Raw genomic sequence first — 26265 nt, forward strand, 5'->3', positions numbered from 1 at the left:
ATTTAGTCTTTCTAATAGACTTTTTCTTCGTAATCAACATTTGCGTTGTAACAGACTTTTCCACTTTTAGACATAAAGAAAAATGTTTTTAAAGTTCATTTATCAGATTTGCCTCTGCCTCCTTCCTAAATGAAAATCCATAATTGATATACACGGGTAATATGGTTTTAAGCTTTGCAGTGCCACAAACTCCAAGGGAAGCCTTGGGTCAGTTAATACAAGTTTTTAGCAGATTAGATATATAAAGGTGATTTGCACACTGGTAAGCCTACCATAAAGAGAGAAGCTTGACTTGTATTGTTGTAGAAATAAAATTGCTCCACCCATGTATCATGTTTCTATTACTTCTGGTCTTGGGACCATTGGGAATGAGTTTTAATTGTGCCATTTCACACTTAAAAACTCTACTTGCTTCAGGCTTACGAGAAAGAAGGAAAATAAAAGAGAAGGGAATGTGGCATGCTGTTAGATTTTTAAAGCCTGAGCAACCAGCTCTGGGCTAATCCCATCATAGTTTTGGAAGTATGACTGCAGAAATATCTTCTGAACAGAGAAAAGTCTTTGTGGCCTCTTTTGTTCCAATTGTTGCTGATCTACAGGTAATTCTGTCAAAGCGAGCACTGATTCTTGTCCGTTTAATGTCACCTCATTAGCTGGAAGACATGGCTACCTTGCCAAACACAACTGCAACACTAAGGTCACCTCTTCATTTTAGCACGCATTCAGTTAAAACTAGACTTGAAGCAAAGTTCCACTTGTCAGCTTTTTACTGCTGTCTCACACAGTGACTTTTGTTGCAGTTGGAGGAAAAAAAAAGAAGCACTGGTGAATGAGTTTTTAAAGGATTTTGATCTCAAATGTATGTATGGATGTCGGGGAGCCAGGCAGCATTAAAAAGCCCAGTTTCTGCATTCAGTTTGATGTGACGTTCTCTCTCATCCAAAGAGAACAGTGGGTAGTGTTGGCTAGTCTATGTGATGGTCCTGTATTATCCTGCACAGATCAGGCGTTGTTTCCAACTGGGGCTGCCCGTGTTGAAAATACATGAATTTCCAACACTGTAATGAAGTGAAAAGCTGTGAATGGGAAGGAGTTGAGGTTAAAACTTAGTTTTAAAAGGGTAAACTGTGTCTGTTCTGACGCCCTCATTTTTATGGCAGACGTGATCAGAGCTGTAGAGCATTCTGTGATGAATAAATAGCAAACACAATGAAGAGAAGCTGTTTTATAAGCCTTAACTGCTGCAGGAAATTATGATAATGATGCTCTCAATTCTGTCAGAATTAAAGCATTTTGCACCGTGTGATGTTTTATTATCAGCAGCAGCATGAGTCACAATACTTATTTTAGAGTTGGAAAAACTCTAAATGTGTGGTTGAGGTTTTCAATTCAGTTCAATTTGATGTTATTCACATATTTAAATCACAACAGTAGCCTCAACCCAGTTAATATTATATTATAAAGATCCTACTATACCCCCAACAACTGCTTCTTATGACCAAGCACTTGGCGACAGTGGGAAGGAAAAGCTCCTTTTTAACAGGAAGAAACTTCCAGCAGAACCAGGCTCAGGAACCAGTCTGTGTAGTTTGAAGTTTTCTGTGTGTAGTCCAAAGACATGGGTTAGGGTTACTGGTAGTTCTAAATAGCCTATAGGTATGAATGATCGTCTAGCTTTTTGTGTTTGACGTCTGATTGACTGTCACCAGGCCCCTGCGACCTTGTAGTGGACAAGTGGAAGAAAATAGATGGATGGGGTTGGAAAAGTGCCAAGTTGAGGTAGAAACTGATTTTCATTTTGCATGGAGCATAGACTGTATAGATGGACGTAGCAACCTGAAGAAGTTCTAGAGGTCTACCAGCTACTGGCTGCAGCTATTGGCCTACTTATAAAGAAAGAAACCATCCATAGGGGCTCAAAGGTTTTTTCTTATATTTGCAGGTCTAAAAAGTAAAGCAAGAGTGGAAGTGCTCTTCTCTGGTTGCCATTCAGACATATGGTTGTATAAAGTGTAAAGAAAAACAGTAAAAAGGCCTTGTCTTTGGAATCCATTTTTTTCTTAAATTGTACGCATTTAGGGCAAAAGGAGAATAACTTCACTGCTTTAATGTATGGTTGATAGGTGTTCCTCAGTTTATTAGTGTGAATCAGTTCTTGCTTATAATGTTTGGCTGCAAATCAAAAAGATGCAATGATAATTCCCAACTTGGGGTATCCCATTGGGCAAATCAATGGGCCATGTCCATCTTTTGTTTACAGCCTGTAGCTGTGCAGCTGTTGAGTTGAGCATGACATTTAGCCTACTCCCTTTTGGAACCAGCCTCTGGTGGCCACTCGAGGAACTGCAGTTTTTGGTACCTCTCTGCAGGCTTCTTTTTTTCACCCCTAGAGATTGACGGTTGCTTGGCAACTAAAGGTAAAGTGACTTTTTCAGAGGCAGGTTAACATATTAATCGAAACTTTCATAGACGAAAGGCCAAGGGCACAAGCTATGAAATAGGCAATAGGTCCACAAGCAAATATACTGCAACAGGACAATAACTCCTCCATTTTCTTTCCATTTTCTTTCTTTGGGCTTTTGTCACGGTATTTTTTCCCCACCTTATCGCATAAGCAGTCCTCAAAATAAACTCCTGCTGGCGAAAGATAAACAGAATAAATGCACACAGTCAGACCATCATGGGACAGAATGATCTCCCTCGGCTTCTCTTAATGCTATTGTCTAGTCAGTGGCCTGAGACACAGCTGCTTCCTGATCTGCATCTACTTCAGCGTGTCTTCAGCAAGGGGACATCTGTATACTGCACCAAACATGACATCAGCCTGCACTGGGTCGCCATAGCCTTAGGAGACACAAAGAAAGAACTGTTTTTTATAGAGTTTTGTTGTTTGCTCGATTCACATTGGCTCACTTTATTTACTTAAAAGCCCCTTGGCCTTCTTTTCATGTTTACATTTCATTTCCTTTTCCTTTTTTTCTCTCCCTCTTCTTCACTATTTTCTGTTTTGTCCCTTTCTTTCACAATCCCCAGGCTACATTTTGTATTATAAAACTCTATTTGTCACTCAGATTTACCACTTTCTACCGAGATGCATCAACAGATTTTTATTTTATTTTTGTAAGATTTGCAGCACCTGGTAAAGGTTACATTCACTTTCAGAGAGACATTTACTTCAGAGCATTCATCTATTTTTCTTAAAATCCACTTGCGTCTTATTGTATTCTAACCCAGGTGGGGACAGCGTGTGTGCTTCTGTGCCAGGCTGCAAGAATACAGTTGATTGATTGAGGCTGTTGGCTGAGTTGCCATGCGTGCGTTCAAAACTACATAGAGATTAATGCGTTGTTGTTTTATATCCATTATGATGGAACAGAAAGAAAAAAACTAAACCGATGCTTCAGACATTTGTAGGTCATGCTTTTGTTTTGCTATCCGCACTACTCGACATTAGCAAACATTTGTGTTTGAAGTGCCAAAAACTGCAGTTCCTGAAATGGCCACTCGAGGCTTGCTCAAATATCCCCATGGATTCCCAAATTAAGATGTTTTTCAGGTATCTCTTGTATTTGCCAAGTGATCGCCATAGCAATAGAGCTACATGTTTGTTTTTGTACAGATTGTATACTAATAGCATAATCCTTTTACTTAAGGATCGTTTTTGTTAGCTCAGAACCAGAGCTAACAAAACGTCTTATAATCCCCGGAGACTGTGTTTGCATCTGCTTTCAGAATCAAACAAGTGGCATTTCATGTGTAAGGCAGTTGTTTAGCAACTACATCACCATGCCAATTACGTGAAAATTTCCAAATAAAGAGCATCAAAGCAATGTTCATTGTAGGCACTGGTGGTCATCTACTGATCGGAAGGTCGGTGGTTCGATCCCTGGCTGCTCCAGCCTGTAGCCCAGATATCCTTGGGCAAGTTGCATCCATCGGAATATGGACATGCGTAAATGTTAGCTAGAAAGCACTTATGTAGAAAAAACATACAGAAAAGTGCTTGTATGAATGGATGAATGAGATATGTTGTATAAAGTGTTTTCAGTGCTTCGGGAGCATCGAAAAGCACTCTATAAGATTCAGTCCATTTACCATTTAATTGGACACCTTCACTATGTTCACGGTGTTGTATACAGCTAAATCAGGGTCAAAAGTTTCATTCATCTGAAAGTGATTTGAAACTGAAATTCTAATTATTTAATTTGAAATATAAATCGTTTTCATAGAAATTTTTAACAGTTTAAATCTTTTTCTGCTTCAAATTCTTTTCTTTTTTTTCCTGTTTCAAGGTCAAATAGCCCTTTCACAGCTTGGAGGTATGTTTGGGGTCATTGTCTGGTCCAACTAAACGCAAACAGAATGCGATGGTATGTCACTACAGGATACTGTGGTAGCCACGCTGGTTCAGTGTGCCTTCAGTTTTGAAAAAATCCTCAACAGCTTCACCAGCAAAGCGCCAACAAGATGGGGTTTACGTCTACCAACAACTGCTCATACTGCCAAACCAATACACCGGACAGTTATATCCATGCTCTTTGGTCCTGTCCACCAGTTCAGAAGTTTAGGTGCGAGATATGTGAAGACTTATCGAAGTGTCTGAATTGTAACATTCCAACTTCCCCTTTAGTGTGTTTGTCGGGCAGCTTAGATAATGTCACTTCAGAAAAGAATATAGCCCATATGGTTTTCACTGCCCTATGCATAGCCAAGAAAACAGTCCTCATGAACTGGAAAAATAAAAATAATCTTAATTCTAACCAATATAGAAATTATCTATTAGATTACATTAGTCTTGATACAGCCTCTGCCACCACATCAGATCAATTGATCTGGGCTCCGTTGATCAGCTCCATCACCAAGTGGGGGTGGGGGGGCATAGTTTGGTCTCACCTTCGCTGATGTGATTGGCGTGGGGGTAGGGACAGGCTTGGGGCATCGGGGGATTCCCCGGGAACATCTTCCTTTGAGGGCTCAACCAGGGGTTGCGGTCATGGCCTATTAAGGGCTCTGTTGGCTCTTAGGTGACGGTTTCCTCGTGGCTGCGTGCAGCGGGGCTAGTGGAGGGTCTGTGCTGACGGACGTGGGTTACTGACCTGGTAGCCTGGCTGCCCCTGGGTGGGTCCGGGATGGGCGTGAGGTTCTGGGGACGCTCCGTCTCTGGGCTAGGGCCCTGGCTGGGCCTTGGGGGCTTAGGTGTGTTGCCGGGGTTGTGGGCGGGTGGGTGTATGGGGGCCCGGCCCTGGTGCAGGGTTCCGCCTGCTCATCGAGCCACCTGGGGGGCTCTTCAACTGGTGGGGGAGGTTGTTACATCTTGCAGGAGGTCTCCTCTCTTCAGGAACTCACTCTGCAGGAGGGGGAGATATAGGAGAGGTGGAGGAAGATCTCAGCCTGGGCGTCTATTTTCTTGTGTAGTCTGGAAGATGAGTGGATGACGGGGTGGGTGCAGTTTTCTCTGTGGTGGTGTCGGGTGGGCTGTCCCGGGCTCTGTGGGGCTGGGAGGCGCTGCTGCACTAGGCCCCGGTCCAGATTGGCCTGGGCCCCCCTTTCCCTGGCGGGTTGCAGAGTATGGGAGTGCCTACTGGGGTCAGCAGGGGAGCTGGCCCCAGGGAGGGGTCACTTGCCCCTCCCTTCCTTCCCTCCAGCTGCCTCCTTCTTCCCGCTCCACCACAATCACCCACACATGCAGGGCCTTGGGGTAAAGGTGTGTCACCAGGGTGCAGGGGAGGCATCCCCCCCTCTGTCCCCTTCTGGCTGCCTGTGCCTCAATTTTATCCCACAACCTAGACATTCACATTACTCACACTCTCATTACACATACATATAGGATCTTGGGGGTGGGCACACGGAATCCAAAAGACCATCAGGGTGTACAACCTCACCCCTGGCGTCGTTGCCCACCTCCCAATTTTAAATACATGTAGACATTGAGGGCTATCAGGAGGGGCTTTGCGCTTACCTGCTGCTCTCTGGCAGGGAGCGCCATGCCCTCCTGGGTTTTAAAGGCACCTTAGAACACACATGCATCAACACTACATATGAGCGGGCGGAGGGAGGTTTGGAGTCTTCTCACACCCCCGTTCTCTGCGGCCTGCTGGAGTAGGAGGGCTGGGAGAAGTTGGCCATCCGATTGGGGTCTGGAATGTGAGACCTCCCTGCTGCTGCCGAGCCGGGGCAGTCTGCTTCTCTCCACCCCAGGGAAAAGGGTAACACTACCTGGGTCTTGGTGCAGTTTCCCCCCACGCCGGGAGGCAAAGGTACCTAGGCCTGGGGCTTAGAGTACGCTTGGGGAGTGTGATTGTGTGTACAGTGTCTCTTTATGTCTGTCTCCACGTTGGGTGAGTGTTGAGTAATTGCATATGAGAGCATGAGGGTGGGAATGGATGTCTGTATCTGTCTGTGCCTGTATGTCTGTGTCTATACGTCAGGTTGGGTATCAGACGCCACCTCTCTGGGGACATCTCAGGCCCTCCAAGGTTTGGAGGCCTATCTCCCCCCACCACTTCCCCTGCCGGTGGCAGACTCCCTCAGACATCGGTGCGTTTGTGGTTCTTTGTGTCCGATGGGATGGGCGTCCAGGTACACACCGGCTCACTCCTTGGTGGCTGCTTGTCGGGGCCTGGAGCCTGGGGCTTGCTCGGGCTACTTCAGGGGTGGGGTGCCCTCGGCCTCTCGGCCTGGGGCTCGGTCACTCTGGCACAGCTGGCTACCGGCGGAGGTCACGGGCACGTCACTGCAACCCCCCCGGCTTCTGCTCCGTGGCTGCTTAGTGACCCCTCATCTGGGGCTCTCCTCAGCTCTTTCTGGGATAGTGGCGCGGCTGCCCCTCTGTTGGTCTTCCTTGGTCTCTTGTGTTCTGAGGGCCTCTGGATGTCTGGAGTCTTGATCTCCTCCCACAGTTTTATGACCCAGGTTATATTTTTTTTTCACTGCTCCACACCTCAGGGTGGTGGTGTTCATTTGTTCTTCTGTGTTATGATTGCTTAAGCTCCAGCTGGCTGCTGACCATTTGTTAGAAACCAAATGGGACCAGTCGAGACTGCCAGAGCTGGCCTGTTCTGCTTCGTGTGCACATCTGCATCTAGAGGAGCTAGATTTGTTACTTTTGTACATATTCATGTCTTAATCCTGTCTTCCTTCTCTCACCCCAACCGGTCGCAGCAGATGGCCCCGCCCCTCCCTGAGCCTGGTTCTGCCGGAGGTTTCTTCCTGTTAAAAGGGAGTTTTTCCTTCCTACTGTCGCCAAAGTACTTGCTCGTAGGGGGTCATATGACTGTTGGGTTTTTCTCTGTATCTATTATTGTACAATAATAGAAGGACTATTGTACAATACAATATTGTATCTACTGTGCCTTGAGGCGACTGCTGTTGTGATTTGTGGTCCTGGCAGACTAATGCCTAAAATAAAACTTCCTTCTACTGTCCCCACTTCCTGAACACAATACAAACAAGCTTTGTAATTTAAGAGGTAATGTATTATTATTTGCCTTGAACATAATTAATAATGTCTGTAATTTCACTAAATCTTCTAATTTCAGCTATTTCAATTTTATGAACAGTTTAAAAAAAAAAACTTTCAGCAAGGAATTTGCATTTGCACTGTTACAGTTTTATATAGCTTTATTGCACATAAAAAAACAACTGCTTGTTTAAGTGAAAATAAATGGATGAGTTTTTTGCGCTAGTAAAAAAAAAAAAAAAAGCAAAGCGCCAACACACAATCCACACCTCCATGCTTCACAGTGGGAACCATGCAGGTAGAGACCATCCGTTCACATTTTCTGCGAAGGCGCAGAAGGTGGAACCAAAGATCTCAATGTACAATGAGACGTGTCTGCTACTGGAACTCTGTGTGGCATTTATCTGGGCTCCAATCTGGGGTTCTGTAAATTTGCGATTTCTGACGCTGGTGACTCAGATGAATTTATCCTCAGCAGTAGACGTGACTCTTGGTCTTCCTTTCCTGGGGCGGTCTTCATGTGATCCAGTTTCATTGTAGCACTTGATGGTTTTTGCAACTGACTTGGAGACAGATTCAAAGTTTAGTAATTTTCCAAAAACTGAAGACTGACTGACCTTCAGTTTTTAAAGTAAGGTTGGACTGTCTTTTCTCTTAGCTTAGCTGATTGGTTATTGTCATAATATCAATTCTAACAGTTGTCAAATAGAGCTGTCAGCTGTGTACCTGCCTGACTTCTGCACAATACAACTGATGGTCCCAACCCCATTAAAGAAGGCAAAAAAATCGACAAATGAACCCTAACAAGGGTCACCTGTGAAGTGAAAACCATTTCAGGTGACTGCATCATGACACTCATCGAGAGAAGGCCAACAGTTTGCAGCGCAGGCAACAATGCAAAGGGTGGCTACTTTCAGGAAGCTAAAATATAAGACATATTTAGAGCTATTTAGCAAATTTTTTTGTTATAATTCCATATATCTTGCTTCATCTATTTGATGTCTTCAGTATGAATCTACAATGTAGAAAGTAGTAAAAATAAAGAAAAACTATTAAACTGGAAGGTGTGTCCAGACTTCTGACTAGTAATGTGTATATATATATATATATATATATATATATATACAGTGTTGGGGAGTAACGGAATACATGTACCGCCGTTACGTATTTAAAATACAAAATATGAGTAACTGTATTCCATTACAGTTACCGTTTAAAAAGGTGGTATTTAGAATACAGTTACTTTGTTGAAATAAATGGATTACACGGCGGTACTTCCCTGTTTCATATTGTGGCGGATCAGGACTGTTTGGGTTTTGTTTGACAGCTACGTTCTGTTGTTCCAGGTGGCAGCGTTATGGTTGCCATGGTTACAGGGTGACGCTCTCTCTCTGCTTGTTTTTACTGGGTGAGAGAGGCCTTTTTGTTGTTGTTGTGCTAAGCTAATAGGCAGAATGCTACCAGTATAACTCTAAAGAATGTAGCATCATAGGCAGTGTAGTCCGTGCTGCAGGGAGAATGGACTGCCATACACGTTATGTGTCTGTGAGCGAGGGAGGGAGATAAAGGAAAAGTACAAGCTGTCATCGAGCAAAAACGGGAGCTGGAAGCATGTAAATATAATAATAACCACTGCAGCCAAGAAGAGTGCCTGACGAGCCCAGTTGTAAGTAAGCTATTAAGACTCGACTGTACACCGTGTTCGTGTTTTCCTCCAAAAACAATAAGTTCCGTTGGAGCAGCCTTTCAATGCCTCTCTCTGTCTCTCGCTAGCAAGGTTGACCCAGACAACAAAGTAAAGCTAGTTTTCGGCTACGAGCCGACACAGACATTAGCCAGAGGTCCCTTTACTACGGTTCGGAGCCGCGGACCTTCAGTAACAGTAATAAATCCCAGCAATAGTACATTCATGTAGTTTTAAACAGCATGATAATATATTAAGTGATCCAAAGTATTCAGAATACGTTACTCTCATTGAGTAATGTAGCGGAATACGTTACAGAATACATTTCGGGACATGTATTCTGCAATCTGTAATGGAATACATTTTAAAAGTAACCTTCCCAACACTGTATATATATATAAATGCTGAAACAGGTGGCTGTAGTGCCCTAGCTGTCTGCTAGACTTTCTCTTAGTTGATTCGAGTCACAGGAGTGGACTTTCTGATCATGTTTGTGGTGTTGGGCTGTTTGGATATTTGTAATGCAATTATACAACGTGTAACATGGCTTGCTGTGCATTTAATCGTACCACCAGGATAAAAGGTTTGGCTAAATCTTGCTAAACAAGTATACTAGCATAATTTCACACTCCATCCTCATCTTCATGTGGGATGGGCATTTCTGGCTCCAAATAAAAACAACATGTACTGTAGGTGGTGAGAATGCTAGTCAGGGTTTCAAAATGGGACACCACAAACCAGTGTCTCAATATTTTATATACCCTCTTTAAGCAGAACAGTCAAAAAACCAAAAAAAAATCCCCCAAAACAAAGCCAGTGACTGAGCACTGGACACACTATTTGAATTATAAGCGACGACTGGGAGTATGGTGCAGAAACACCACAGAAACAAACTACAATTGCCAAAAAGGAAGAAAACACGATTCTTGGGGTTTACCACTTTCCCATTTTCTTCCCCCTTCAGTTCCAAAGCTATTTATTTTCCAGTCACAGCTTCAGACTAGAAGCCTTATACATTTAACAAGGCTTAGTCTCTTTTTCAAATCTATGCATTGCCACTGAGCATGTAAAAAGTCACAGAATCTCTTTTTTCAAGAAATCCCAGAGCGGCGCCTGTTGTACATTTGATCCCTTTTGTACAGACACAAGAGGACGGGGGCCAACCAGAAAACAATATGGAGAAAGTAGCGGATACGTTACATCGCAAGGGGGTAATAGAGGGTTATAATGGACCCACAGAGGTTTAGAATGGTAAATATTAGAAACTGCATGTCTTGAGCATGCGAGGGAGAAATATCTGAAAGAGGACATGGTCGGTCGCTTGTAGAGAGCGCTTATCAGCTATCTTGAGACACTATCTCTCACGCAACAGGATAGACAGGATTCTTTTTTGACTCTGACGGCATGTGTGTCACTCAACAGGCATGCATTTATACACGCCGCTCCCTTTGCTTGCCTGTCGCTGCGCCGCTGCAGATTTTACAGCTCTTTCTGCCTTGTTTTTTTTTTCCTCCTCCTTTTGGATATTTCTGCTTCTTGAACACTCTTCTCTTCATCTCTCTTCTTTCTGTCATTTTCCTCTGTAACTCTACCTCCCCTCAATCTCCCTTTATGTACATGACGTTGTAGACAGCACATGAACTCAAATTCAGTTCCAGTGTCATGCATCTCCTCCACTTTGATCAGATGTGACTATTGTCTACCCTCCGAGACACAGTCTGGAATTGCCTCCTGATATGCCCCCACTCTGGTAAAGTGAGATGTGAGCCCCCTCTGTGCTCTGGCAAACACAGGGGGCTTTTGTGTGTATGTGTGTGTGTGTGTGTGTCTCCACAGTGAGTAAAAGAGGGAAGAGAGTGCAGCAACGAGAGCGCATTAGCATGGTTTGCTAGCTTGCACACTAATGCAGATCGAGGCCCTATAATAGCCAGGGTTCATTCAGAGTCATTCTCCCACAGATTTCAGCAGGCGCATTCTATATGGTGGAGGAGAGGAGAAAAGGGGAAAAACCTTCATAGATCTCCAAATGCTGATAAGGGTTCCCCCCTCTTCCTATTCTGCAGTCACAAAGAAAGGCTATATCTAATTTCCCATATGCCACAAGTATCACTGTTCACGCAGTCACCGAAACACCCACGCCATTTCATAGCAGCCAATTAAATTAATGAATGGATCGTTTTGATCCAGGGCCAGTACAATTCCACCACTTCGACTCTTGTCAACAAAAGCCTAATTATTTTTTCCTCACTGCCACGTCAGAAAAGGAAAACTACCGTGGAAACGTTGACAATTCTTCTCTCGTTATGTTAAGTTTGTTTTTTTTCTCCCACAAAGCTGAAAAGTGTTTTTTTTTTTTTTTTTTTTTTTTTTTAAAGAAAAATTGGGCGATGGCGGGGTGTAAAATTATTTGGTTCTGATTAGAAAAGTAAGTAAAGGAGAGAATGACAAAGAAAAATAAGGGGGGGGGGGGACACTGGAAGAGAGAATGTTTGAGTGGTTCAAATGAGTGCTTGGATATGCCTGGGGTTTAAGAGCTTTAAGAAATATTGCCAATATGAAACATGCAGCAGAGCACAGAGGGAAGGCTCCCATCCAAAACACCATTATTTCCCAGCAGACATATTCAGAGAGGCTGCTACCCCCCCCCCCCCCCCCCCCCCCCCCCGAAATATAAAAGCATAATATACAGATACTTTACAAAATTTATTTTAAATTATACAGAATTTTCAAAGCCTCATCCTGAGCATCATGGACTTCAACTTTATTCTTTCACACCTAAAAAAAATGTGCTTTCATAATGAATGTTTATTCCTTGTCCAGCTTAATCTTTCCCATTTATTCTGCTCCAAACAGCTCTGGAAGTCATCAAAATGTCTGCATGAAAACAGATCCCCTGCGTCTGTAAGTATCATAACATAACATAACTGACTATGTCCAATGATCTTAAAATTTCATGAGCACAGATGGGAGGCTGGACATAATGAGGGTAAATAAAGAATGAAGCAACAACTCCAAGTGTTCTAAGCATATGCCCACATAAACTTCACAACACAACAAGCACTCCAGTAGAAAGATAGCAATCTTTGTAATTACTTCTGGAATACTACAGGCGAGGGTTGCTGAGGTAGAAAAATAGAAGTGTCCTGAGCGGGCAGACAAAACATTTGTGTATCCTGAACTTGAGTTCTCGCTAATCTCCTTAACTCAAGGTGATGGATGGTGGACGCAAAACACAAAATTGTCAATAACAGAATTTCCTCCATTATTTCCTAGTTTCCTTTGAAACAGCAAGAACTGCAATGTTGAAAGTGGACTGAATAAAGTAGCAACTATCACCAAATTCACAACCACAGTTGCATTTATCTTCTACATTAGACAGGAACTGATATAAAAGTTAAAATGTCAATGTCTGTCTATTAGAATAGAATAGAATAGAATAGAATAATCCTTTAATTGTTCCACAAGGGGGAAATTTGGTTGTAACAGCAGCCAAAAAGACAAATATACAAACAAACCGGACACAGGACACGGAACAGAAACATACACAATTTTTCTTACATATTTACATTAGGGACAATGGTTACTATAAACAGAGAGTACTGTACAGTTATTAAATTAAATAAATATAATTACAGGTAAGAGGCTATTGCGTCAGTGGGCAGAAAGGGGGAAAAGATATTGACTTTAGTAGTCTTTCTTGTGGAGGTTGTGGTCTCGTTGACTACAAACTACCTCAGTGTGAGTTGGAGATCAGAGTGCAGGGTGGATGGAATAAGAAGTAGCAACCCAAAGTCCAAGGCCATGATTTCAAAAGCATTACACTGCCCAACGTTGCTGCTTCAAATGAAGGAGTTCAAGTAATTCAGCAGAAGACTGGGAGATTGACAGAAATATTAGCGTAGTGTCTACAGTGTGTCAGACACTTGAGCATTAAGCTAAAGCAATCAGTATCTTGGGTGATTGAAATTTGTATCCCTCGCCTATATCCGTGAGATGTGAATAACGACTGACGGAATACAATCAGAGATACAAGCGACAAAAATGGACTTTCTCTGAAGCATGTCTGGGCTCACCCTTAGGCAGGTGAACATGTTCGCTTGTAGACACAGACACAGGCAGCTGCAGACACCATGGACGAGTAGTCATTCCTGTTCCTCTTTTCACCTCTCTTTGAAGTCTGCCTGAAGGGTGCTGGCATGGTGCATTGTAGTGGAGTGTCTCTGTAGACGAGTCAGCATGGTCACAAAAAATTGGGATTCACACCGACAGGAGGGTTGGGAAAGATGATGAAATTGTCACTTGGACCCACTCTCAGACATTTTAACACCCGCATTAGAGTTGGGGCAAGGAGGATCTCAGAGCATTGCTGCTGCTCCTTCATATCAAACGAAACCAGTTGGGGTGGATCGGGCATCCGACAAGGATGCCTTCTGCACATGGGTGAGGAGATTTCAGGCTTGTCAAACCAAGAGGACACCTTATGGCAGACCGAGAACATCCATGTCTGAGCCTAGAGGAAGCGGCTGGTGAGAGGAAGGTCAGAGCATCTTTGCCTGGACATCTATACCAAATATCTTGAAAGCTGATAGAAAATAGGTGGATTTAAATATCAGAGAGCCATATTTCCACAGTAGTTAAGACCTTTGTTGTTTTTTCAACGGATGAAAGTGTTCAACATTGTGTGAGAAAGTCTGATTGATGCTCAAAATAGCAAATGAGTGTATAACAAAGATGGATTTGAAATGATGAAAGTAATATTATGTATTCATTAACAAGTTGTTTAAATTAAGATATTAAAATTAAAATCATTTCAATCAGCTGCTTATTTAATCCGATATGTTTCAATCAGTGATCAAGTAATCACTTTTGACATTGTTCATTTCTTAATATATTATTGTGTTTAGAAGTCCTTTATGCTTGTGGATGTAACAAGTAAAAGTAAATTACAACTGACTATAACACTTACGCTTGACATCACTATTTGCCGTGCATTATCTTTCTTAGTCAATGAGTCTTGTCGATTACACAGTAGTGAGAAGGGATAAACATCTCCGTATGGTCCTTAAAATAAAAGCTTGGTTGGATTAACTCAGGTTAATAAAGATGCAAAGCGGACACTTGTAGGGATAAAACACCTTCCACAGCCACAGAAGACATATAATCCACACTAAACAGCACTCAGCTTGTCTGTAAATTAACTCATCATTACAAAACCGAAACATTAAAGAGGTGCACTTACCTCAAACCATGGAGATAACTCAAATAGGGAACTAAAACTTACCGTGGCACATGGGCAGATTTTGCCATTTCCACCCGGCTCACCGCCAGCTAAAGCAAAACTTTCAGCATAAACCAAAACTTTCAGCATAAACCAGTTGTTTATGCTTGCAAACATCGGCTTTATTGTTTAGTATGCCAGCTCCTGAGCTCATATTGTTTGCTGGCCAAAAATGTTATTTGCATTGTCAACCAGGTGCCATAGATTTTATTAGCTAAAGTGATACAGCATATAAGCCAATAAAACAAGCAAAACCTATTCAACTCTGCTTTTACTTACTCTGCCAAAAATGTTGAGTGGTTTCACCTCCCCATTTGTTGAGTGCAGCTTTAAATTTAAGCAGACATGATGAAGACAGACTTCTCTGGCTTCTATTTCAGTACACTTCCTTGGAACCTAAACAACAGACTTCTGTTTTCATGTTTCTTTTCCAGTCCCCAAGTGACAGTGGCCTTTAATCTTTAAGACATTATTACATTACATACTGTACCTGGCTTAGCTATTTTTCCTAGTACTGTAGCTTGTGGGAATAGCTGTTAGCCAAAAAGTCTACATGCTAGTGGCAGTGTCAGGTAGCATACTCTCAGCAGCAATGCTATGATTCCAGTGGCTAGTAAAATTAAGCTTTTTCAAATCCCCCTCATCCACATTCTCACTCATCTATTGTTGTTTTGTTGTTGTCATTTTCTATGTAGCAGAGTAGCTAGTGAGCAAATGTAGAGAGCTGTTATCTGTCAGACAATACTTAGAGGCACTGCTCAAAGTATTTGACATGATGCATGCTAAATTGTCCAGATAAGGAATTCTGTTCATGTGAATGTAATGTTTTCAGCTGACTGCAGGTTTCCCACACCTTATAAACAGTACATTTGCATAATGACTGAAACTAGCACCTCTGGCAAACAATGACGGATCGAGATGAACAGAATTAACTTTTTGGGTGATCCAAGTCTAATAATAATTATAAACATCATATTTCTCATTGTTTTAAGATGTATATAGCATTACATGTGATGCTCTAATAGGCTAGGTTCATAATGTAATTAACATATCTGTCCATAAGAAAAAGTAAAACACAGATAACATACATTGACTACAAAAGTATAACGAGAACACCAAGTGAAAGTATGGTACTGTGCACTAATCTTTGACATATAATCGGAGTTATCTTCATGAGAGCAAATATATCAAAATTGCTTTGTTAATGCAACAGCCTAAGTGATAATTGAGCTATGATTGTTAACATATATAATCACCAGGGAACTGTTCACAAATGCATAGCACTTAATCAGTTGATGCATGTTGGTATTTCCTATTAGACTAATATGATGGCCAACCCAACCAGCAAAGCAACCAACCAATCTACTCCTTGAGCTCTAGTGCTAAGTTGGCAAAAAAAAAAATCCATCAATCAGTCAATCAGTACATCCTCCCTAGTGTTTAAGCAGACGGATTCTGTCAGTACAGTCTGCTACATGTGGTATTTTGTATTTTGTTAGTATCATTTAACGGAACAAATGTATCACAATTTCTTAACTGAGATAGATGTAAGAGTCTTTTTTGCAGCCCCTTTTTGTGATTTTGGCTTATGATACAGTGGTTATTTTGACAGAAACATCTTGCCAGTTTCTGTTCTAACTACTGTGGTTGTGAAGGTTGTATAGATTGGCTGCCATGTCATTTCTTTTCACTCCAATTATCGTCAGCTCATAGGAAAAGGAAGGCGTTTATTCAAACCATTATGCCAATGTCTTGCTGACAAGGGCTGCTTAGACATCACCCGAGATTAAAATTCTAACAGCTTTGCTTGAGCAGTCAGACTACAGGGAGAAATAATGGATACCCAGCAGTCTCATGAGAGAATTTTGGTAAAGGCAGTTACACTCCTGATTTTTAGCGTTTTATTTTCAAGCTCACAGTTGTGCTGTTTATTTAGCGTGACAAAGAAACAAAAAGTGCATGAAACTGATTTATTAGGATGCAAGCCTTTTTTTTTCTTCTCTTTGACTTCCTTATGTCCTTCCTCTCTAGCTTTATGTGCATATATCAGCATTAACTCTGGATGTTCTAATTACCAGATAAAATGTACTTTCATTGTGTAAATCAAAACTTGATAAACGACATACTTAACTGTATGAGTGAGCTCAGCTAGGGTAAACACAATCTGCATAAACTGAGTTTGTTACATTGGACATATTTAATGTTTTAATAAAACATAAAATCCCTGCACCTCATTAATTACTGTGGGTTTATAAATCCACTGTTGGAGTGATTGCTGTGTCAATTCGAGTCACCCCAGTTATGCTTATGACAAGAAATTAAATGTGGATGTTAGCAGAGGATTACAGATGGCTCTTTGTGTTATGGATTCCAGTTTGCAAACTCAGTTGCTGCATTTAAAACAGAGAAGCCAAAGATGTCAAGTGGAAACAAATGGCAGTGTTACTTTGTGACCCGTGTAAAATTCTTTGTCGCATACTGGTCTTAAATTTAGTGTTCATTTCTGGAAAATGTGTTTGTGAAATGCACTACACACAGGCACACACAGGCACACACACGCCCAGGTCTTTGTTTTCAGACACCAAGTTTATTTATCGTTGTTTGTGATGACCGACCACCGTCTGACAGCTGTCGGTCACAGCTGATCTCCAGCACACCTCCACTCCTCTCCCATCTCACTATAAAGGGGAAGGAAAGCATCATCAGTCCAAAACGCCATCAGCTGTTCTCACCTGCGTTTCCAGCACCGCCCCGTTGAGCTCACCGCACCACTCCTCCCCTGCAGCCGCGCCCGGGACCACACCTCCGCCACACACCCCCACCGCCCGACTGAGGCCGGAGAGCCGCCCCCCCCCCCCCGCGAGCGAGAGAGGGAATCGGCCACAGCCATCTGCGCCCCTGGCCTATGGACCACCTTGAACTTAAAGGGCTGCAAAGCCAGATACCACCGGGTGATCCGGACGTTGGCATCCTTCATGCGGTGGAGCCACTGCAGCGGGGCGTGGTCCGAGCAGAGGGTGAATGAGCGCCCCAGAGAAGGAGTGTGAAGGAGGTAATAGCGAAGGGAGTCGACCGCCCACCGGATAGCCAAGCACTCCTTCTCCACAGTGCTGTACCGTCTTTCACGCTCTGCTAGCTTCCGGCTGATGTAAAGAACGGGACGGTCGGCCCCCCTTACCTGCTGGGACAAAACGGCCCCCAGCCCTCTGTTCGAGGCGTCAGTCTGCAGAACAAAAGGGAGGGAAAAGTTAGGAGTGTGAAGCAGCGGCTCCCCACAGAGAGACTTTTTCACCTGCACAAACGCCGCCTGGCACGGCCCCGTCCACTGAACCAGATCTGGAGCACCCTTTCGGGTGAGATCGGTCAAGGGGCTGGTCAGCTGCGCAAACCCCGGCACGAAACGGCAGTAGTAACCTGCCAGCCCCAGAAACCGTCTCACCTCCTTTTTAGTCTTGGAGCGTGGGCAGGATGCGATAGCTGCCGTCTTCTCCACCTGTGGACGCACCTGCCCGCCCCCCAAGTGGTACCCCAGATACTGCACCTCCCTCCGTCCAACCGCACACTTTCCGGATTGGCCGTGAGCCCCGCCCTCCTCAGGGACTCCAGGACCGCGGCCACCCGCTGCACATGCTCTGCCCAGGTGTCGCTGTGGATGATCACGTCATCCAGGTAGGCAGCAGCATATGCAGCGTGCAGACGCAGCACCCGGTCCATGAGGCGCTGAAAGGTGACAGGGGCTCCGAACAAGCCGAACGGAAGCGTAACGAATTGGTACAAACCGTACGGAGTGGAGAAGGCCGTTTTCTCCTTGGACTCGGCAGACAAGGGAATCTGCCAGTAGCCCTTGGTTAAATCCAGTGTCGTGAAAAAACGGGCCGTGCCCAACCGATCCAGGAGCTCGTCGACCCGGGGCATGGGATAAGCATCAAAGCGTGACACTTCATTCACCTTGCACTAGTCGACACAGAACCGTATAGACCCATCCTTCTTCACCACAAGAACGATGGGGCTACACCAGGCGCTGTGCGACTCTTCTATCACTCCCATTTTCAGCATGTCAGCCAATTCCCTCTGAACAGTTTGCCGTTTATGCTCAGGAAGCCTGTAGGGTCGTGAACGCACCGTCACGCCAGGCTGCGTTTCAAAATGATGCTCAATGAGAGACATTCGGCCGGATAGGGGATAGAACACATCAGTAAAACACTGTTGTAACGCGACAACGTCCGCTCTCTGGGCCTGTGTGAGATGGTCATCACAAGGGAGGGAGGCGGGGATGATGGAATTTGGTACCTCCGGCCCCAACTCATCTCTCTCCTTAACCAGGCTTACCAGAGAAGCGGTTTCAGCCTCTCTCCACCCTTTAAGGAGATTGAGGTGATAAATCTGCGTGGCCCCTCCCCTGTCCGACCGAGCGACCTCATAGTCAACGTCCCCAACTCGCCGTATGACCACAAAGGGTCCTTTGCCACTTGGCGAGCAACTTTGAGCTAGAAGAAGGGAGCAATACAGTCTAGCCCCTCTGTCATACAGGCGTTGCTGACACTGCTGAGCCTGGAGCAAATTCTCCCGTGGCAACCTCCCCAAAGTGTGGAGTTTCGCTCTCAGGTCCAACACGTACTGAATCTCATTCTTGGCGGGGCTCGGACCTTCCTCCCAGCTTTCTTTAATCAGGTTGAGCACCCCACGCGGCTTCCTGCCGAACAGCAGTTCAAAGGGAGAAAATCCCGTGGAGGCCTGAGGCACCTCCCGCACTGCAAATAACAGAGGGTCTAGCCAGCGATCCCAATTGCGTTCATCTTCGGTAATGAACTTACAAATCATGGACTTTAAAGTCTTATTCAGCCGCTCCACCAGCCCATCCGTCTGAGGGTGGTAGACGCTGGTCCGAATAGATTTAATGCCCAGTAATTCGTACAGTTCCCGCAGTGTGCGAGACATGAACGACGTGCCCTGGTCAGTCAGTATCTCTTTCGGGATTCCGACTCGGGAGATGACCTGAAACAGTGCCTGCGCCACACTCTTTGCAGAGATGTTGCGCAGCGGGACTGCTTCCGGGTACCGCATTGCATAATCCACCAGAACTAATACAAAGCGGTAGCCACGTGCACTCCGATGAAACGGCCCGATGAGGTCCATGCCAATGCGCTCAAACGGGACCTCTATGAGTGGGAGCGGGCGCAAAGGCGCTTTTGGTATGGGCGGCAGATTAACAATTTGGCAGTCCGGGCAGGACGCGCACCAGCGGCGGACATCCGCTCGGATGCCCGGCCAATAAAATCGGGCCGTTATGCGCTCCAGAGTTTTTTCGTATCCCATATGCCCTGCCATGGGGCTATAATGAGCTGCCTGGAAAATCATTTCCCGGCGGCCCCGCGACACCAACAACTGGGTGTGTGTCTCCTCCGTGCGAGTGTCACGACTCACTCGATATAACCTATCTTGTAATAAAATGAAGCGCGGGTAGGTCCGCACGGCTTCAGGGCGCACCACGTGACCATCAATCTCAATCACTTCGTCAAAGGCTGAGCGTAGGGTGTCATCACGAGACTGCTCCAGTGGGAAATCACCCGTGGGGGTGATTTCCGGAGTCTCCCCCTCCCCGGAGTCAGTGTCGGACGACCCCGCATCACCGCTGAGCACCGCGCAGACACTACACGCTACTAACGGTCGTGATCGCATCCCCGCATACTGCCCTAACAGATGATGAAACCCCGGCCAATTCGTGCCCAGAATTAGGGGATGCGACAGGCGCGGGCTAACCGCAGCCGTTACTCTATGCGTTTTGCCCTTAAACTTTAATAACAGTGGCACTATGGGATACCTGTGAACATCACCATGAACACACTTCACCTCCACCCATTCTGCCTCCAGCAATGCCCCGGGGCGAACCAAGCTTTGGTGCACAAGGGTCTGCGTACAGCCCGTGTCCACCAAAGCATGGCGTATACCCCCTCGAGTCCTTACCGGAATGCTGTATGTCTCTCCTGGACCGGGAGAGGGTGCTGGGGCACCGGCGACGCGGAACACCTGCCCCACTTCCATCAGAGGGCAGTCCCTCCTCAGGTGTCCCGGTTGCCCGCACTTCCAGCACTCCTGCCCCGGCGCCTGTGCTGCTCTCCGTGGCTCAGGGGCGGCACTGCTCATTTCTGATCCCTGGGAAGGCACAAATGAAGCAAACGGATTAGTGGGGCTCAGCGCCGGCGCCCGCTCTGCCTGCCCTGGCACAGGTACCCGGCGCCTCGGTGCCGGCACTGGGGTTTGTTTGCTCGGTCTCTGGCCGCCGTCCCCGGGCTCCCCCGCTCTAGCGGCAAGGTGGTCCTCCGCCAATGTTACCGCGACCTCCAGACTCGCGGGACGGTGGCACCAGACCCATCTCGCCGTCTCCGCAGGCAACCCCTCCACGAACTGCTCCAGCACCACCTTGTCCACCAGCAGCTTCTCTCCCTCTGACGATCCCGGCTGCGCCAGGAACTGCAAAGGCTGGGCGGGCGGCACAGCCTGTGGGTCAGACATCCCCACGCTAGCTGGGTTTCGGCACCACTTGTGAAATGCACTACACACAGGCATCCACAGGCACACACACGCCCAGGTCTTTGTTTTCAGACACCAAGTTTATTTATCGTTGTTTGTGATGACCGACCACCGTCCGACAGCTGTCGGTCACAGCTGATCTCCAGCACACCTCCGCCACACACCCCCACCGCCCGACTGAGGCCGGAGAGCCGCCCCCCCCCCCCGCGAGCGAGAGAGGGAATCGGCCACAGCCATCTGCGCCCCTGGCCTATGGACCACCTTGAACTTAAAGGGCTGCAAAGCCAGATACCACCGGGTGATCCGGACGTTGGCATCCTTCATGCGGTGGAGCCACTGCAGCGGGGCGTGGTCCGAGCAGAGGGTGAATGAGCGCCCCAGAGAAGGAGTGTGAAGGAGGTAATAGCGAAGGGAGTCGACCGCCCACCGGATAGCCAAGCACTCCTTCTCCACAGTGCTGTACCGTCTTTCACGCTCTGCTAGCTTCCGGCTGATGTAAAGAACGGGACGGTCGGCCCCCCTTACCTGCTGGGACAAAACGGCCCCCAGCCCTCTGTTCGAGGCGTCAGTCTGCAGAACAAAAGGGAGGGAAAAGTTAGGAGTGTGAAGCAGCGGCTCCCCACAGAGAGACTTTTTCACCTGCACAAACGCCGCCTGGCACGGCCCCGTCCACTGAACCAGATCTGGAGCACCCTTTCGGGTGAGATCGGTCAAGGGGCTGGTCAGCTGCGCAAACCCCGGCACGAAACGGCAGTAGTAACCTGCCAGCCCCAGAAACCGTCTCACCTCCTTTTTAGTCTTGGAGCGTGGGCAGGATGCGATAGCTGCCGTCTTCTCCACCTGTGGACGCACCTGCCCGCCCCCCAAGTGGTACCCCAGATACTGCACCTCCCTCCGTCCAACCGCACACTTTCCGGATTGGCCGTGAGCCCCGCCCTCCTCAGGGACTCCAGGACCGCGGCCACCCGCTGCACATGCTCTGCCCAGGTGTCGCTGTGGATGATCACGTCATCCAGGTAGGCAGCAGCATATGCAGCGTGCAGACGCAGCACCCGGTCCATGAGGCGCTGAAAGGTGACAGGGGCTCCGAACAAGCCGAACGGAAGCGTAACGAATTGGTACAAACCGTACGGAGTGGAGAAGGCCGTTTTCTCCTTGGACTCGGCAGACAAGGGAATCTGCCAGTAGCCCTTGGTTAAATCCAGTGTCGTGAAAAAACGGGCCGTGCCCAACCGATCCAGGAGCTCGTCGACCCGGGGCATGGGATAAGCATCAAAGCGTGACACTTCATTCACCTTGCACTAGTCGACACAGAACCGTATAGACCCATCCTTCTTCACCACAAGAACGATGGGGCTACACCAGGCGCTGTGCGACTCTTCTATCACTCCCATTTTCAGCATGTCAGCCAATTCCCTCTGAACAGTTTGCCGTTTATGCTCAGGAAGCCTGTAGGGTCGTGAACGCACCGTCACGCCAGGCTGCGTTTCAAAATGATGCTCAATGAGAGACATTCGGCCGGATAGGGGATAGAACACATCAGTAAAACACTGTTGTAACGCGACAACGTCCGCTCTCTGGGCCTGTGTGAGATGGTCATCACAAGGGAGGGAGGCGGGGATGATGGAATTTGGTACCTCCGGCCCCAACTCATCTCTCTCCTTAACCAGGCTTACCAGAGAAGCGGTTTCAGCCTCTCTCCACCCTTTAAGGAGATTGAGGTGATAAATCTGCGTGGCCCCTCCCCTGTCCGACCGAGCGACCTCATAGTCAACGTCCCCAACTCGCCGTATGACCACAAAGGGTCCTTTGCCACTTGGCGAGCAACTTTGAGCTAGAAGAAGGGAGCAATACAAGCACTTTTTCTCCCGGTGAAAATTGACTGAGTCTAGCCCCTCTGTCATACAGGCGTTGCTGACACTGCTGAGCCTGGAGCAAATTCTCCCGTGGCAACCTCCCCAAAGTGTGGAGTTTCGCTCTCAGGTCCAACACGTACTGAATCTCATTCTTGGCGGGGCTCGGACCTTCCTCCCAGCTTTCTTTAATCAGGTTGAGCACCCCACGCGGCTTCCTGCCGAACAGCAGTTCAAAGGGAGAAAATCCCGTGGAGGCCTGAGGCACCTCCCGCACTGCAAATAACAGAGGGTCTAGCCAGCGATCCCAATTGCGTTCATCTTCGGTAATGAACTTACAAATCATGGACTTTAAAGTCTTATTCAGCCGCTCCACCAGCCCATCCGTCTGAGGGTGGTAGACGCTGGTCCGAATAGATTTAATGCCCAGTAATTCGTACAGTTCCCGCAGTGTGCGAGACATGAACGACGTGCCCTGGTCAGTCAGTATCTCTTTCGGGATTCCGACTCGGGAGATGACCTGAAACAGTGCCTGCGCCACACTCTTTGCAGAGATGTTGCGCAGCGGGACTGCTTCCGGGTACCGCATTGCATAATCCACCAGAACTAATACAAAGCGGTAGCCACGTGCACTCCGATGAAACGGCCCGATGAGGTCCATGCCAATGCGCTCAAACGGGACCTCTATGAGTGGGAGCGGGCGCAAAGGCGCTTTTGGTATGGGCGGCAGATTAACAATTTGGCAGTCCGGGCAGGACGCGCACCAGCGGCGGACATCCGCTCGGATGCCCGGCCAATAAAATCGGGCCGTTATGCGCTCCAGAGTTTTTTCGTATCCCATATGCCCTGCCATGGGGCTATAATGAGCTGCCTGGAAAATCATTTCCCGGCGGCCCCGCGACACCAACAACTGGGTGTGTGTCTCCTCCGTGCGAGTGTCACGACTCACTCGATATAACCTATCTTGTAATAAAATGAAGCGCGGGTAGGTCCGCACGGCTTCAGGGCGCACCACGTGACCATCAATCTCAATCACTTCGTCAAAGGCTGAGCGTAGGGTGTCATCACGAGACTGCTCCAGTGGGAAATCACCCGTGGGGGTGATTTCCGGAGTCTCCCCCTCCCCGGAGTCAGTGTCGGACGACCCCGCATCACCGCTGAGCACCGCGCAGACACTACACGCTACTAACGGTCGTGATCGCATCCCCGCATACTGCCCTAACAGATGATGAAACCCCGGCCAATTCGTGCCCAGAATTAGGGGATGCGACAGGCGCGGGCTAACCGCAGCCGTTACTCTATGCGTTTTGCCCTTAAACTTTAATAACAGTGGCACTATGGGATACCTGTGAACATCACCATGAACACACTTCACCTCCACCCATTCTGCCTCCAGCAATGCCCCGGGGCGAACCAAGCTTTGGTGCACAAGGGTCTGCGTACAGCCCGTGTCCACCAAAGCATGGCGTATACCCCCTCGAGTCCTTACCGGAATGCTGTATGTCTCTCCTGGACCGGGAGAGGGTGCTGGGGCACCGGCGACGCGGAACACCTGCCCCACTTCCATCAGAGGGCAGTCCCTCCTCAGGTGTCCCGGTTGCCCGCACTTCCAGCACTCCTGCCCCGGCGCCTGTGCTGCTCTCCGTGGCTCAGGGGCGGCACTGCTCATTTCTGATCCCTGGGAAGGCACAAATGAAGCAAACGGATTAGTGGGGCTCAGCGCCGGCGCCCGCTCTGCCTGCCCTGGCACAGGTACCCGGCGCCTCGGTGCCGGCACTGGGGTTTGTTTGCTCGGTCTCTGGCCGCCGTCCCCGGGCTCCCCCGCTCTAGCGGCAAGGTGGTCCTCCGCCAATGTTACCGCGACCTCCAGACTCGCGGGACGGTGGCACCAGACCCATCTCGCCGTCTCCGCAGGCAACCCCTCCACGAACTGCTCCAGCACCACCTTGTCCACCAGCAGCTTCTCTCCCTCTGACGATCCCGGCTGCGCCAGGAACTGCAAAGGCTGGGCGGGCGGCACAGCCTGTGGGTCAGACATCCCCACGCTAGCTGGGTTTCGGCACCACTTGTGAAATGCACTACACACAGGCATCCACAGGCACACACACGCCCAGGTCTTTGTTTTCAGACACCAAGTTTATTTATCGTTGTTTGTGATGACCGACCACCGTCCGACAGCTGTCGGTCACAGCTGATCTCCAGCACACCTCCGCTCCTCTCCCGTCTCACTATAAAGGGGAAGGAAACCATCATCAGTTCAAAACGCCATCAGCTGTTCTCACCTGCGTTTCCAGCACCGCCGCGTTGAGCTCACTGCACCACTCCTCCCCTGCAGCCGCGCCCGGGACCACACCTCCGCCACAGTGTTTCTGTCTGATTTACCAGAGGACCACTAACAAATGGGTTCAGAAGACCAAACAAACAGCTCACAAGCCTGACCTCCAGTTCCACAGGAAGAGCTGAAAAAAAAGAAAAAGACATTTCTCTTACCTACAGTGAGATCCTGTTTTCCCAAAGTTCCACTTCTAAATATTTAGTCAATATTATGCCTTACTACTACTGCCACTGAAAATCATAAAAACTGCTTACACAATAACAGGATTTATTAGCTATGCTAGTGAACTAGTGAGTTAACAAAGGTGCCAATCACATGGCACCAACTCATTGAACTCGAGCACATAGACATGGTCAAGACGACCTGCTGAAGTTCAAACTGAGTATCAGAGTGGCGAAGAAAGGTGATTTAATTGACCTTTAACAGGGGCTATTGGTGCCAGAAAGACCATCTGAGTGTTTCAGAAACTGCTGACCCACTAGGAGTTTCTGTCAATTCTACAGAGAGTAGCCCAATAAAGAGGAATTATATGGTGGAACGGGGAATTCACACCATGGGTGTCCAGCCAACAGATCTGCAGCAACTATGTGATGCTATCATGCCAATATGGAAAAAATTTCTGAGGAATGTTTCCATTAGGCAGTTCTGAAAGTAAATGTGAGCCCACCCTGTACTAGTGAGCAGAGATGGGCAGTAATCTGATTACTTTTTTTAAGTAACGAGTAAAGTAAGGGATTACTATTGCAAAAACGGTAATTAGATTACCGTTACTTTCCCGTAGGAACGCTGCGTTAGTGCCTTACTAAAACCGTGATTTTTTGCGAGAATGTCTCATGACAGTGACGTAAGCGAGTGCGACGTTCGTGACAACAGCTGTGTGCAGATCAACAATGGATAACATATCGAGTGCGGGAGAGAGTATGAGCGTGCAGCGTTTAAAGCGTGGAAGTACTGACCTTGCTTTAAGCTTGATTCCATAAAAAGTGACAAAAACATTAGTGTCCGTTGTGCGTGGGAAGAAAACTTCTTTTTACAGCGAAAAAAACCCCCTAAACTTCCAAGCAAGCACCGAGTGCGCTACCACGTAATGGGAAACTCACAGAGAAACTCGCGGATTCTTCCACT

Source organism: Neolamprologus multifasciatus, chromosome 23, assembly GCF_963576455.1.
Source record: "Neolamprologus multifasciatus chromosome 23, fNeoMul1.2, whole genome shotgun sequence".
NCBI lineage: Eukaryota > Metazoa > Chordata > Actinopteri > Cichliformes > Cichlidae > Neolamprologus > Neolamprologus multifasciatus.